The following is a 12,535-nucleotide window of genomic DNA, read 5'->3' as shown; positions in this document are numbered from 1 at the left end:
GGCTCCATTTTAAGACTAGGTTTGCCCAGAAACCAGGGTTACACATTTCTCCCTATTTGATATTTGCAGCCATGAGCAATTAGGAAAAGGTACATTTTTTCTTTTCTTCTGTTTTTTTCCCTTTTTTTCCTCCTCCTCACAGTTCTAGTCCTAAAATCAGAAAAGTTCTCTTTAGTCTCTGAGGAGGCATAAGCAATATCCTTTCCTTTACTTCCCCAGTTTCACGCAGTAAAAGTTTCAAATACCACATAAAGTCTCCATGTACAGATGAAAATCACAACTTTCTTCAACTTTTCAACTATTATATTTTTGATGACTCCTATCTACTTCACCCAGTATGAACACCGTGAAAAGAAGCAGTGAGAAAAGGAAAATCTTTCTGTTTCTTATCTCTTTTTACCCCCTCCAAAAATGGGATGGAGATTTGCTTATGTTCTATTATTTGCCCTCAATTTTAGGAGCCAGAGGTGATCCTCGTAAGTCAAGGGAGTTTGAACCATGGTGACCTCAGAACCAGAATTGCAGGCAGGGGTGTCCAGCCAGCCAGCCTTGCAGGAAACTCAGAAAAGCCTGGATGCCTGGGACTCCAGTCCAGTGAAGATTTTGGACTTGGAACTGGCACTGTTTTCTATGGGAATTGAACTAAGCTATAAAAATTTTCTTCCTCTACCTAGGGACTGAGATAGTGAAAGAGGAGGGGTATTATGTCTCCCATATATTTGGGAAGTAGTTGTTTATGTACATATATATATTATATATATGTATATATATAATATATATATTTGTTATCTTTTGGAGTAAATATTTCTATGTAAAAGCCCCAGTGTTATACATAAGTCCTTATAAGAGATAAACTGGACCCTTCATTTGTGGGGACTCCTAAAGAGATTCTCTATTAGACCTCTAAGTTTTGAGGTACACTAGGCTATGAGATAATAAAGCAGAGAGTGAAGCATATTCAGTAATATTACTCTCTTCTGTCTGCTCTACTGTTGTTAGTCACAATAATATCAGTAAGATCAAAAGTTCTTCATACTGTTGATAAATAAAATAGTTCAAAATATTCTTTTGTTTTGACTTTATACTTTTGACTACCATTTTTGTGTTTTCTAACATACTTAACAGTAATTACAAATAAATATACAGATATTTGGGCTATATGCTCAATTTTTTAATTGACAGGGATGCTATAATGGTAATGTAAGTTTTACGATCTTCCCATCCATTAATAGGTCCATGTGACCTACTTAAGTCACATGGAAGCCTAAGCTACATGAAGCCTGTGGTGGGAGGAGCTTACTGAATGGGTGGAACAGGAAGGATGGAGCAGAATGGAGGAAGCTGGTCAGAGCACTTAGAGCTGAGGGAGAGAGAGCAAGCAGCTAGTTGTGAATTTTTGTTTGTGGGAAGGTCCCAGCAGGAGGAAGGCTTTGGGGTGGTGGTGCTCCCTGAAGTGATAATGTGTATAAACATTTTTGCTGCTTTGATGAAATGGTTTTCAGGTGTTGGGATTTGGCTTTCTGCTGTTTGAATACATGTTTTGGTTCTGTCTTCCATATAGAGAGTCTGCTGCATTTTGCAATTCAGAACTCTGCCACCATATTCATAGCGGCCATTGGTGCTGTGAATATTGTGTTGGCGATACAGATGCATGATCGAAAATGTTTGGATACCACTGTTACATGAAGAAAATGACTAGGATAAAAGTCAGAAATCTGGGTTTTACTGTTTTTTACAACTGCTATATGATGTTCAATTAATTTCACCCCTCCAGAGCAAGGTTACTTTATCTCTAAAATGTGAAAGTTGGACTTAATGATTTCTTAAGATTTTTTACAGCTCTAAATCTTATTACACTATGAATTATACAAGGTTTATTTGTAAGTTTATTGTATATTTGTTTTCTTTTAAGCACACTGTACTCTAGCCAACTTGTCTTACTAGCCACTTCTCATATGTGGTATTCCATCTTTTTTTTTTCCTTACCTTTTTCAGGCTGTCTCATTCCCCCCACACCATTCCAACACACACTTCTCTTCCCCCCTTTCAATCTACTCACTTCTTATCACTGCCTCATAGAATCCTTAATATGCTTCAAAGCTCAACTCAGCTCAAGTACCAGGAGAAGCCTATCTTGACCCTTTGTCTTGATTTGATAGTATCAATGACTTCATATCTTTTTTTTTACATATTTTATGTGTCCGTGTTGTTTCCCCCCAATACTACAGTATATAAGCTTTTTGGAAACAGGCGCTTTGTTTCTTCATGTCTCCATCAAATCTAGAGCTTTGTACTTCATAAATTCTCATTGCAAGAAAAAACTCTAACTAAATTTTTAAAAATACCAGAAGAACTTGGATTTATCAATTTTCTAGACTGTGTGAAAAAAGTTGGAGATTTTTAAAAGGATTTTGAGAAATTTATTTGATGATTCTGAAACAGAGCAGAATAATAGAATGATAGCAAGATAGCTATTACTTCATTGATAACATTTCTGTCAATTCTCCATAGTGGATTGACTTTAAGAAACTCAGCTATTAAAAGAAATAGAAAAAAAGAGAATAGTCCCTAGAGCACAATGCCTTTCACATAGTAGGAGTCTGCTCAAAATTTATTGAATAGAATTGTGTATAGCTGTCAAGTAGGGAGCAGTCTCTGTAAACTTTCTGCGCAGAAAGGAAATGATTTTCTAAAGTTGTTCCCTGTTCATTCAGCCCCAGTCTACATTTCTTTTGGTGAATCATAACACACCAGGGACAGCCATTCTCTGTTAAAAGCAGATGGTACTTGCCAATTTCTAGCTGGTAACTTGCCAGGCCAATGAAAACCTCCAGGGGATCCTTTTGCCAAAGTGAAGGGAGAAGTTAAGGAGCTGCTGCAAGAGCAGGAGAAGGCCCATTGTTGAATGCCATGCTAGCAGATGGAATCCAAGTTCAGAAAAAAAAAAAAAACAACAAAATTAGAAGTCAGTAATTACAGGGAAATTGGGTCTTCCCCACCCACTTGTTTGAAACTCTATCCCAAACAAAAAGAAATCTAATTGCCAGCCAGCAATTTAGGGGTTGCAAAGGGCTGGCAATTATTAAATTACTGACCTCCCAGCAGGAAAGAAACAGAAGAAAAGTAGTTATGCTGTTGTTCAACTTCTGAAATTCATTTTAATTTCTCAATATGCACCTCACTCTATCATTCAAATAGAAAGGAAAAGCAGATCCCCAAACTCCCTACTCCTCAAAATGACAGAAGTATAGCAAAAGAGCAACTTATAAAAAGTCCTCTTATTTCATTTATTTTCCCCCTCCATTCACTGATTAATATTTGTCTTTTTTGGTAACTATTTTGTAGGTACATAAAAGATTGTAAGGTTGTGTCATGATATGTGCTCATCATTCTGAAATAGGTTAAATATAGTCTTCTATGGAAAGAGGAAATACCTTGGAGATGAGATATTATTATTATGATTCTACACAAGGCTGAACCTGGCCTTATTTATATGTTGCATTGTCAGGTTTTCATCTATTATCATTATAATATTTTTGCTTTGTTCTGAGTTGACAAGTGATGGCAGTCGGAATAAAATAGAAGTAGATGTTTTCCTGTCCTGCACACTTGAAATAAAAATCTGATTGAAAAATAGAACTTGTAATGTCGTTGTGATTGAATATATTGAGACTTGGAACTTTCTTCTGAACCATCCCTTTGGTTCTGAAAAAAAATGCAGTTGAAGACATTAAAATGCATTTCTGTATTCTGCAAAAGAGAACAATAGTATAACTAGAAGAAAATATGGCATGTATAATAAAGCTCTCTTGGTCAAGAAATTTTGTATCATTTATCTGCTGATGATTCTTTCACTAATGGGTGAGTGTCTTCGGTTGTGGGTCATATTTTCTGATAGGTAATGTATTTGTATATTAATTTGACTCCCATGCTCACCTCTGTAATTGTGAATTCCATGTGAATCCTACCATTGAGTCTGAAGGGTGGGTTTCAATTCCCTGGCTAGGGACAATAAAAAGAATGTCATATAGAAATGATGTGTTTCTCCTTCCCTTTCTAGCTTCTGGTTATCAGTCTATTTCTCTTAGCTTTATAGGCAGTTTGGGGACCCCATTGCCTACTGAACAGATGTTCTTCTCATGCTAAAAATATATGTGTATTTTTCAAGTTGTTCCTTAGAGAAGATTGTGTAGCTCCAATCCCTTATCCTTTCTTCACATTTTCATTCTATTTACTGCCTTCTACATGGTTAGTACATTGCTCAACTGCTTTCCTTTTGATAAAGAAGAAATGTGTGTGTTTGTGTGTGTGTGTGTGCACCCACACTAATATTTTGAGATGCCTAATTGTGAAAAGCATAAGCTTTTTTCTATTCCTCTTTAATTCATGAGATCAGAGATTTAAAGCTGGGAGGTACCTTAGATATCATCTAGTTCAGAAGAGTGGCTAATTTTTCCTTGTTCAAATAGCTTGCTAGTGATAAAGTCAGGACTAGAACCCAGGTGTTCTTAACTCCAGACTAGTGTTATATACATGAGATAATGCTAATTGCCTAAGAAACACAACATCATTAACAACATCACAAGCATCACAAAACCTCTATGATTTTTGCTTTAATATTATGATAGCTGGAATATATAATGCTTTAAGATACAAGTAGAGCTATTGAGACAGTTAACCGACAGAATAAGCAATCACTATCTATCTTTTTACCTGAATAAATCTATTGAGAATAGATCCTCAGTTTTATTAAATAGACATTCATAACAACAACAACAACAACAACTGCCCATTGCTTATATGCCACTTCAAGGTTTACAAAGACCTTTCCTCACTACATTCTTATGGAGTAGGCAGGTGGGGGAAGGTATCATCTTTTCAATTTTGTGGATGGTTAAGATAATAACTTTATTCTCTTATTCACTTTAGGCTTTGAGATATTGTTTTCACATAGCTTATAATGATTACAGGCAAGATTGAGGCTTAGATCTAATAACTCAGAACTTGGTAACTGGAAGGGACCTCAATGGCCACCCAATATAATCCATATCTGAAAATGACATTTCAATGAAATGTCTAGCTTCTGATTGAAGACTCTAAGTTTAAGATGACTTTCCTTACAATGAATCAAAATTAGAGTGAAATAAAGAAAACACGATTTTTAAAAATTACACAATGACTACAAAAGTGTAAATGATAATCTTGCTAATAGAAAGCTGAATTCTGAGTAATTGGGAAAAAACAAAACAAAATAATACGTATTCTGTATTACAGATAATATGCAACACCTCCCTTACCTTGGCGCACAGGGCCAGGTTGCTATACGTATTAGCAGATAGAATTACTATGTTGTTTTTATTTAGCTGTTTTTTATTATAAAGGAGGGTTCAATTCACAAGATGTGGTGGTAGTTCAAAGAAATTATTTGATATAACAAAGGGTACTAATAAAAGTTATTTGTCAATTCAAATTAAGCCTAAATTTACCTTTCTGTAACTTTCAACCAGTGCCCCTAGTCTCAATCTTTGGGGTTAAAAAAAAGAACACATCTAATCCCATTTCTATACAATTATTTAAAATGCCTGAAGGACATATTCCCTTTAAGTTCTTCTCTAAGACAAGCATCTCCAGTTTCATCAGGTCTGGCATTTCATCTATTATGGCATTCTTTCTCTCTCACAAAGTCAAAGCTCTTTGCTAGGTGATGGAGGAAAGAAATGCCATAATATCTGTCTTTAAGAACCCTAAAGTGCATTGGTGTGAAAAGATAGGCTATATCCAACTCTGATGCAAAGTTTTCATATTCTAAAACATAATTTCTCAAACTTAAAAAATAAGCCTTTGGCAGTTTCCTGAAACCTATGGATGCCTTTTTTAGACTGATATTTTAAATGCATACAATAAAATACACTGAATTATAAAATAAAACAATTATACTGAAATACTTATCACTTCTTTTAAGATTGCCAAACTGCAGATTAAGAAATGACTTTAAAGTGTAAGAGAAAAGGAAAAATCTGGCTGATTTCAATTTCCCCAAATTGATTGAAACTAAAAAGAACCAGACAACAAACAGATGAAGTTAAGAGAAGTATTACTTTGAGACACTTCCCAATAATTAGTACTTTTATTCACCTATGATATTATAAGACACTTTGCTGGGACCCAGAAACAAAATGCTGTATACTTCTCAGCAAATTATTTATTTTTTGTGAGTTTGCAATCAATGATAGATTAAATGATAAAAGGACACAGCATGAGTTTGGTCCCAAAATATTAAAGTATATTGCTGACCATAGTCACAAAGCCTATGAAAGAAATATTGCACAATCATAAAATTTCAACAGGGTCAGTTTCATCTTTTTTTTTCTGTGAAGGAAGTAGAATACTAAATAAAGGTGAAACCTTGTTGGCAGAACCGAGGGTTATATCTTTGAAGCAGATACTCCCTGTAGTTTTGTCTATATGAATGCTTGTGTGCTTGTGCTGACATATATATATATATTTATATATATATTTCCACTTATTCAAAACAGTGTGCTGTTTATCCTAACAAGATAGTATGGTTCTTGACCTTTATAGAAGCCCATATCCACAAATTCTGGTGAAGTGCCACTTTTGGAAACTTATTTGAGGGGGTCTATATATAACTTGCACTTTGAGATAAAATCAAAATTTTGCTCATCATGCAAAGCAAGAAATTCAAGAACATATTTATGAAATCCTACAATAGAGACATGTAAAAAAAATCCCAAGTGGATCAAATTTTTAAAAAATCATAGCTATATATCCTAATAACATTATTAGGGTGTCACAATGATGTTTGATTTTTTTCTTTAAAATTATACTTTGCCCCTTGATCACACAACAAACACAGTCTAGAGTTCAGAAAACATCATGCTCATTGATGGTCAAGTTCCATGGCACTGATACAAACCTTTCTGGTGTTTTGGGTTGCTGGGGAATATCAGATTGTGGCAGTACTTCCAGAAGTAGTGCCAAAATCATCATCATCATCATCATCTCATTATCCAGTGAAGTGTCAAAAGTAGAAATCAGTATTTGAAGTGGGAATAGGATTACAACCAAGATAAACAAAGTCTTATTGGGCTAGTAAGCAGGGTAGTTCAGGACTAGGCTTCAGTTCTTGACACCAAATTAGACAAAGAATAAGGCCTGGCAAATATCTTCTTTCATTTTATAATGCTGAGCAATCAGCAGGCATAGGCATCTTTCAGACCTCACTGGAGAAAACTTGCCCTGCCCTCCTCCTTCATATTGTTTAAGCTATATAGTTGTATCTGAAAACCCTAATTGCTTTCCATACCAAAATCTCTAAAATCTATTATTTCTGGAAGATGATAGAAAATAGATATGTTAAACATTAAATGATTCTTTGAGGTTATTCTCAATGGAATCAGAAGTAAAAAGAGGCCAGAATGATTAGTTCCATGGTCACCTATTCAATCATATGTATGATTTGGCAATATAATTAACATCTAAAAGGATTTATAAATTACGTGATTGTATTTGCTTTTTGTTGTCTTTCCTTTTCTGAAAATGATCACACATACTGTGCAAATGTACACAGTGAGACAAATTATTTGATGTCTAATTCAAAAATCCTGGACCACTTAAGTGGTTTTGATCCTTTTTATTAAAATGAAAATTCCCCAAAGCATGGTCTCTTCATGATTATTTATATGCAAAACAATTGAATGAAAAGTAAATAATTCAGTCAAACACCTTAAGAATTTCTATGTTGATAAGTATTTAGATATCTATATTAGACAGACAAGCTTAAGATTTTGGAGAGTAGCAGGCATAATATTTAATATAGAGGTAATCATTGATAAGCAAACAATATTGATTCAAGTCAATAAGGAGTAATTAAGTGCCTACTATGTGCGAGACACTATGTAAGACTAGAGAATAGAGGGAAAAAAAGGCAAAACAATGACAAGAAAAGGGAGAAAAACATGGTTTACAAACCATTGTGTCTAAAATAACTTTTTTTTTGGTTGTGGTTAAAGAGTAACTACAATCTACTTTGCTGGCAGCAATACTTCTGATATTCAAATGTATCTTTCACCATACTGATGTGAACATTATTTCTGGTGATGCTATTGGCAACCCATTATTGGTCCATGCTCTGAAACTCACCCAGGTAATTCCATAAATTTGCCATAGGTGATTCTTCTAATTTTCTTAGAGCTTTTCTTTCCTTTTCATGATCTCTAAAGTATACCAATAAAACCCAGGCTACTCAGTGGTGATCTCCCATTCTTGCCACTTGAACAATCCACAAGTACACCATTCATTTTGCTCAATTTGTTTCTTTATGAATCCTTTACACATATGACTTTCATAATCTCTTATTGTCAGTGTTGCAATTTATTCATTGTACCACCTTCTATGTGATTTGAAATGTTAGTTATTAAGAATCATTCGTATTAGCTCAGCCTATAACTATATCATGTCTTCTTTTCTTTTTTTACACTATTGTTTTGCACAAAATACAGAATTATTCACACACATCTAACCCTTTAACAATTTGGGTATTTCAATGAACAATGAACAGATTATAACACAGAGAATCAGGTATGCAGCAAAAATAATAATAATAAAATTATATATATTATATATATATATGTATCACATTTTTAAAAAAATCATAGCTGTATATCCTAATAACATTATGAGGGTGTCACAAAGATGTTTGATTTTTTTCTTTAAAATTATACTTTGCCCCTTGATCACAGACAAACACAGTGTAGAGTTCAGAAAACATCATGCTCATGGATGGCCAAGTTCCATGGCATATATATATGTATATGTATATATATATATATATATATATATATATATACACACACACACACACACACACACACACACACACACACACACATACCTGTGTGTGTGTACATGTGTGTGTGTGAAAGAAAACCTAAGTTCATATTCTACTGCTTATGTTTGGGAAACCATGAGTTCTTTGGATTCAGTTTTTTCATCTGTGAAATAAGACTGATTTAGATGACTTCTGATATCCATTTCAGTTCTAAAGCTATGATTTGATGATGTCACACTTCTGCCCATTGAGTGTTTAATATTAATTAATAAAATAATATTTCTTAAATTGAATGGAATTGAATATCATCAATTGAATATAACTAGTCATTCCATTGATTAAGTAATTGTTTCAGGTAACAAATGAGGCTACAGAGTCATGAAAGAGATTTGCTGCATATTGTTTTTGATGCCTGAAAACAGAAATATGAAATGGATTAAATTTAACCTACAAAAAATCTGCAAAAATATTAGGTTGAAAATGTTACAGCCATAGGTTCAATGCATCTTCCTGTTCTGAGATAATCCCTGCAATTATTGTTATCACTTCTGTTTGTTTACTTAATGGCTTTCTGTTCCATTCCAATTATTATATATAATACTGATCTCAAAATGATTTCATTAAATGGATCTATTTTCATTTCATCACAGAAAATTACATGGCTTTACTTTAAATTTCCTAAAGTTTTTTAACAAGTTCTGTGATCATGACATAATTGTTGGTGTTATTTCACATCTGGCTAAAAATGTGTAAGGGGGAGGTTTTCATTAAGGTGAAGTACAATTTTTGTTTATTCTTTTTAATCAGAGAATCAAAATTTGGTTTTCAGAGAATATCTAATTCTTCTGTAAAATAATTTTTGCCCCTCTACAATATATTGTAGAATGCGAAGAAAGAAAATAATAATTCATTTTTTAAAAATATTTTTCAATCCTTGGGATTTATATTTATGGATAAAGGTTTAAAATCTAGGAATGAAAAAAGTATGGCCAGATATTGAGCCCATGTAGCAAGAACTGGTTGTATGCATTTCCTTAGCATTGTACAACTCAAATCTCAAGGGAAACAAACTACAAATAAATGAGAAAAGAGAAAACTTCTCAGTTAAATTTTAGAATTACAGGAGCATAGGTCTTGATCGAAAAGAACCACAGAGGTCATTGGTCCCTGCTGCCTCATTATATAGATGGGGAAAATGAGACCCGAGGAGGTGAAGTCACTTGTCCAAGGTTACATAAGTAGCAAGGCACAGAGTCAGAATTCAAGTACAAGTTGTATGAATCCAAAGCCTTTATCTTTTATACTGGACTACTCTCCTAGAGGGACAAGCAGTAACTAACATTGAGAGAATAAGGACAGCAGAAAAATTCAATATTTTGCAAAGAATCAAATCTTCCCCAACCCACAAAAATAGAACCAACAAGAAACCTTATGGCCCAAGGTAACTGTATGGAAATTCATAAAATGTAGATGGTAGTGGTTAAGTTGGTACTAGTTGTAGTAGTCATAATCATAGTAGTTAATAGTATTAACAGTAGCTTTGGTGCTGCTGCTGGTGGTATTGATACCACTAGTAGCTGTTGTGATCATAATATCAGTAGTAATAATTATAATAAAATGGTTATGTCATGCTAAGGTTGGCAAAACACATTATATATTTTATCTAATTTGATCCTTCTAATAATATTGTGAAGTAGGTATCATTATCCTTTTTTCACAAGTAAAAGAGTAAATAAGACTAAAGGATATTGAATAACTTACCCAGAGTGTCCATGGTTGTAGAGTGGTTGACATGGGATTTAAACTTGTCTTCCTAAATTCAAATCCACAACTCTATTCACTACAGCTCACAACAACGGATGAGATGTACCAAAAATTGCAATGAGTCAATATGAGCTTAGAAAGACCTCATATTTAACACAGGCTTTGTGAGAAGCAATCCATTAATGAAACAAAAGTTTGGTGGGGAGGGGAAATCACTAAAATGGCTTATGTAAGAAAATCCAGGAACCAGTGTGGCCAGGTGAGGAGAATTTATTTGGGTGCAGATTAAAAGGGGAAGGTCAGAATGAAGAAATACCAAGAGATTTTAGAAAACAGATCATAATGATAATCATAAAACATACCTCTCCTTAGATCATACCTTTCTGGAAGAACTAAAACTTACAGGTCCCCAGAATTACCTCTGAAAATAGCTGCACAACAAAACCTCTAGGTTGGGACAACGTCCCCTCCACTTCGGAAGCAGAGCCTCACTTTAGCATAGAATAAAAAGTCAAGAAATAAACTGCAAAAATGAGCAAAAAAGAGGAAAAAATTTCTGACCAAAAGTTACTATGGTGAAAAAGAAGAGCAAAACACACACTCAGAAGACAACAAAGTCAAAGCTCCTGTATCCAAAGCATGTAAGAAAAAAAAATTGTCTTAGGCCATGGAAGAGGTCAAAAAAGATTTTAAAAATCAAATAAGAGAGGAAGAGGGAAAATTGGAAAAAGAAATGAGAGCAATACAAGAAAATCATGAAAAACAAGTCAACAGCTTGGTAAAGGTGGCAGAAAAAGAATTGAAAAAAATAACATCTAAAAAAAATAGGCCAGGTCAGCCATCCAGAGTAGCACTTACACCTGCAGCTCAGACAAGATGGAACTTGTCCCCCTGCTGCTACTACTGCTATTCACAACTGTTTCAGGGAAATCCCATGTGCATCAGAGGGGACTCGGAGCTGGCAGGAGCTGTCAACCGTGCTACAAGCCGCTCAGCACTGGCTTATTTATATGAGCTATGGCTGCTACTGTGGCATTGCAGGAACTAGTTGGCCCCTGGACAGAACTGACTTGTACTGTGGGAAAACACGACTGCTGTTATAGCAAGGTTGAGGAGGCTGGTTGCCCACCACTCAAAATGGAATGCTATAGAATGCAGAGATCAGAGGGTGCAATGTGGTGCCCACCTGAACAAGTGCCAAGAAATGATGTGCAAATGTGACAAGGAAATTGCCCACTGGTTGGCCACAGCAGAATATAATGCAAAGTATGTTTTATTTCTTTACCGTCTTTGTGGAGATAAGGAGCCCAAGTGTGAATGACATCCCTTGGAAATTTTCTTTTTGATCGCTGGTATATAAAAATAATTTTCCCTAAGCAAAAAAACAGTATCATTGTTCAGTAAGGGCAGTATAAAGGTTCTTACCTACTTCTCCCTCATAGGCCTAAGGCATGGACCCCATCTATTGCCATGCTTCATCTCTGCTGAAACTTAGCTGGAGGCCATTTCCTTACTTCCACCCCATGGACAAATCTAAGAAACCAAGTTCTACTCTAAAAATGGGAGGTTAAGTGAATTCTTCCCGTTTTTCCAATACTTTTATTTTTTACCTCTATTGTCATCTTCTGGGGACAGTGCCAAACCTCTAGGACTCTAAAGATGGGGATTTAAGTCAAAGGAGATGAGCAAAGGTGATAAACAGGCCTAATGTCAGAAGACATAGGTTCTAGTACCTCTTATCTCAGTGTGTGGCCTGAGATTTGGCAACCTCAAAGACAAAAGCTTAGGGGTCGGAGCCAAGATGGCTGTATGAAAACAGCATCTTACCAGAGCTCTCTCACAAATTCTGTCAGATACATCTAAAAGAGTGAATCTGAGCAGATTTGAGAGAGTTAGAAGTCACTAATATACTGAGGAGGG

General features: G+C 34.8%; 1 pseudogene; it reads left to right on the top strand.

The window, feature by feature from the left end:
* Nucleotides 1–11,491: 11,491 nt before the first annotated feature.
* Nucleotides 11,492–11,936, top strand: LOC118853035 (annotated as a pseudogene).
* Nucleotides 11,937–12,535: the final 599 nt, after the last annotated feature.

This window comes from Trichosurus vulpecula, chromosome 6 (genome assembly GCF_011100635.1).
Source record: "Trichosurus vulpecula isolate mTriVul1 chromosome 6, mTriVul1.pri, whole genome shotgun sequence".
In the NCBI taxonomy this organism is placed as follows: Eukaryota; Metazoa; Chordata; class Mammalia; order Diprotodontia; family Phalangeridae; genus Trichosurus; species Trichosurus vulpecula.
The sequence above is the reverse complement of the archived record's forward strand: the minus strand, read 5'-3'. Positions and strand labels throughout refer to the sequence as shown.